General features: G+C 34.1%; 1 pseudogene; it reads left to right on the top strand.

Annotated features, from left to right (window-relative positions):
* Positions 1 to 1,731: 1,731 nt before the first annotated feature.
* On the top strand, positions 1,732 to 2,005 carry LOC126006475 (60S ribosomal protein L37a-like; annotated as a pseudogene).
* Positions 2,006 to 3,866: the final 1,861 nt, after the last annotated feature.

Genomic DNA, 3,866 nt, shown 5'->3' with positions numbered 1-3,866 from the left:
AAGGTCTTCCCAATAACTTTAATTAAATGATGCTATTTATTTAAACTCTCTCTGTGTTACAATTACTCTGTAAATTTTTAAGAATAACTCAAAAATGAATATGTATTAAATAGACAAAATTTTAATTAGTCAAAGTTTGTATTTTGTTATACCATCTACCAGTCAGGTCACTTTCTACTTATCCTTTGAGTCCTTTCTGTACTTGGATTCTAATCCACATTGATTCTTTAATCAATTATTTCTTTATGTTTTATAAGCTGCAGTCTAAACACATTTAAACAGATTACTTTGTCTTACTTGCTTATATTGTATAGTTGATTATAGAATTTCTTTTATTTATTGAAATCCCAGTTAATACAAAAGTTACATTTATCACTTCATCCTCCCATAACTTTAAATGTATATGTAAATATATATTTGCATCCCTTTTTGTTTCAAATATAGCAATACAAAAATATGACTAAATTTTTCTAAGGTCACATGAATTTAAACTAATTAATCATTTCAATATTCATTTATATGTAATAACATTTTTATGTAATTTATATGTAACTATGTGCAACAATGTTGTATTTGGTGTAAAGAAATAAATTATGAGTTATTCCAGGTAACTGTAGGCAGATTGTAGTTTCATGTATATGTATATAATATATATTTGATATATAACCTATATATATATATAACCACATATCATATTATGGTCCTGGACATGTAGAATCTACTATTAGAATTGTCCCTGACCTATAATTGATGTAATACTGTAGATAATGTGCTTTTATTAAAATAATGGTCATTAGAAATTTAATGTCAAGCTAATTGAATTTTTAGGGATACACCTGCTCTTAGTAACCTGCTTACTCTTTCCCATTGAGTAGGACTGGATTATCATATATTCCAATGCTCCACCCAAAGAATGCTTCATTGTAGGACTCTGCATCTCTACAAATATCATTTGAGTTAAATAGCGTCATTTTTTCTTGGTTTTTGGTTTTTGGCCACACCCGTCTGATGCTCAGGGGTTACTCATGGCTAAGCGCTCAAAAATTGCCCCTGGCTTGGGAGGACCATATGGGACGCCAGGGGATCGAACCGTGGTCCTTCCTTGGCTAGCGCTTGCAAGGCAGACACCTTACCTCTAGCGCCACCTACCGGCCCCAAAGCGCATCATTTATAATGCACTGTTTATAACCTGAAGATTTATAATTGTCGATTGCTGTATAGGGTGCTATTGACCGGCTGGCTGCCTGCCTGTTACTAGGACTCTTCTCATAGAATCTCGCCCCACCGGTCAAAGTTACTACAGCTTCTGATTTCTTTACTGGCAAAATATCTGCTTTCATCAGGATTTCAGTGGTGAAATATTTTTTTTCTAGATGTACAAAAAGCATCTCCCCCTTACTAAAAAATGTAAGTTTGCTAAAATTTTTGTTCATTTAGAGTAAAAATAAGATAACATTTTCAGAATGGTAAAGAAAATATAGATATTATTTAGTTCTAATTTGCTGTAATATTTTTAATATTATTATTTAAAAGTTTAGTGCATGCTTAATTTCACCAAATAATATCCACTAAATATTAGTTAGAAAAGTTACAATATCATTATCAAAATTTCTTAACTTGCAATGAACTAAATTAGGATCTTCATAGTTGTATCTTATTCAAAGCAATTATACAAGTAGGTAGTTTGAGTGAAAACTAAAATATTCGCGTCCTGCAGTGGTTTGAGGGAAGATGGATAAGCACACGAAGAAGGTGAGGATTGTGGATAAATATGGGACACATTACCGCTCTTTCCTCTGGAAGATGGTGAAGAAGATCGAGATCAGAATGCCAATTACACATGCTCCTTCTGCGGCAAGACCAAGATGAAGAGATGGGCTGTGGGCATTTGGCACTGCAGTTCCTGTATGAAAACTGTCGCAGTGGCTCTTGGACCTACAATACCACTTCTGCTGTCACAGTTAAATCTGCCATAAGAAGACTGAAGGAATTGAAAGAGCAGTAGAGCAGTAGATCTCCAGTCAGAAACATTGTTGGCCTATAGTAAATGGGTTAATTTATGTAAAAAAAAAAAAAAAAAAGAAGAAGAAGAATAAAAGAAAAAAGAAAAGAAAAAAATAGAATCTTCATTAAAAAAAGTACTAGCAACCCAGGGGGTCAAGGAGGGGGATATGGGATGCATGCTGGGAACAAGGGTAGAGGGAGGATGACATTGGTGGTGGGAATGCCCTTGATTCAATGTCACTATGAACCTAAAAATTACTGTGAAAGATTTGTAATCCACTTTGGTCAAAATAAAATGAAAAATATTCACTCAATATTCATATCTTCTATTTGCCTAAATGGTAATATAGTCTTCTATATCTAAAATATACTTCAATAATTTTAAAATGTATTAAATGATTTATTTGGAAGACTATAAAAAGTATAGTGTATCTTTAACATGAACTACATATACTATTTATTAAATTACTAATCTGATATGCAACTTGGAAGCTATAAGAAAACTAAAGAAAAACTGAAACCCAACTACAGTCATATTTGTAATCATGGTGTTTAAATAAAACATTTCAAAAAAAAAAACTAAAAAAAAGAAGAAAAAGTTTTGAAAGTGGTACCAATATGAACAAGTTCTGTTAAATTTAAGTAAATGACAGCTAGTTGCATGCATCCTTTATTTGTTCTACCTTTTCTTTGTTGTTGTTTTTGTTGTTGTTTTCATTTTAGGGCTACACTTGGCAGCACTCATGGGTTATTCCTGGCTCTGCACTCAGAAGTGGCTTTTGGCAGGCTCAGGAGACCAAATGGGATGCTGGGAATCGAACTCTGTTTCATCCAGGGAGGGTTGTGTGCAAGGCCAATGCCCTACTGCTGTGCTCTCTCTGCCCCCGTTCTTGATTTCTATCTTCACTTCCTTTTGATTCTTATTAGTGTTCCATTCAACTTGATCTATGCTTTCTTTGAGTTCTGTGAACATCCTCCATATATCCTCTCTTAAACGCCATATCTGAGAGACTTACTAGGTGGTTGACCGTTTTCAGGTCATCAGAGTTGCCATCTTCACTATGCCTGGCATTGGTCTGCATTGTTTCCCCATTGTCACAATTATATTGTGAATTTTTCTGCGTGTTGTGGAAGTGGCCAGAAGCAAAGCGAAGCTCCACCCTTTGTGGGCGGGAAGGCTCCCCTCTGAAGAAGACGAGCCCTCAGGGAAGATTGCCAAAGAAAATCAAAATCCCAGGCCTAAGGAGAGCAGAGAGAAGGCCCAAGATGTCTGCTGTGCTTCTGACACACAGCAGAAATCCCCCTGTTCCTATTTTCACTTTGTCAGTTCTTTTGAGGTCACTTCAAAGGCATTTTTAAAAGTTAGATGTTGCAGAAGTCTTCCATTTTTAACCAAAAATAGATAGGTGACCAGAAATTGTGTGGATAGCTCAGTTTGAGTGTTAGTCCAGAGGAATTCTTATTTATTCCCTACCACAACAGTGAATACAGATCAAACCAAAAGATGAATACCTTATCACTACTTATTCAGTAAAAAAAAAAACACTGATTTTATTCCCAAGACCTTCAAAAACAAAATATCAAAAGAGAAGTAGAAGTCCTTATACTTTAATCAGAAAATATTAGTTTGAAAGTTTTTATAAGAGCAGTTTTAGAAAATTTAAATAGCATAAAATTTGCACAGAAAAATATGAATATTCATCAGTGATTCAGAAAATAACAAGTTTTAAGAGCATAGGATTTCATCTAATGTTTTATGGTGGTGCAAGTTTTAAATTTAAAATTGGAAAGGAAGGAAATCTATAGTGTAATAGAAATGCTTTATATCAAAAGGTGTTTGCCTTGCAAGTGACAGACCCAGG

The sequence above is a fragment of the Suncus etruscus genome, chromosome 4 (genome assembly GCF_024139225.1).
Source record: "Suncus etruscus isolate mSunEtr1 chromosome 4, mSunEtr1.pri.cur, whole genome shotgun sequence".
NCBI classification, from domain to species: Eukaryota; Metazoa; Chordata; class Mammalia; order Eulipotyphla; family Soricidae; genus Suncus; species Suncus etruscus.
This window is presented reverse-complemented; position numbering and strand designations above follow the sequence as displayed.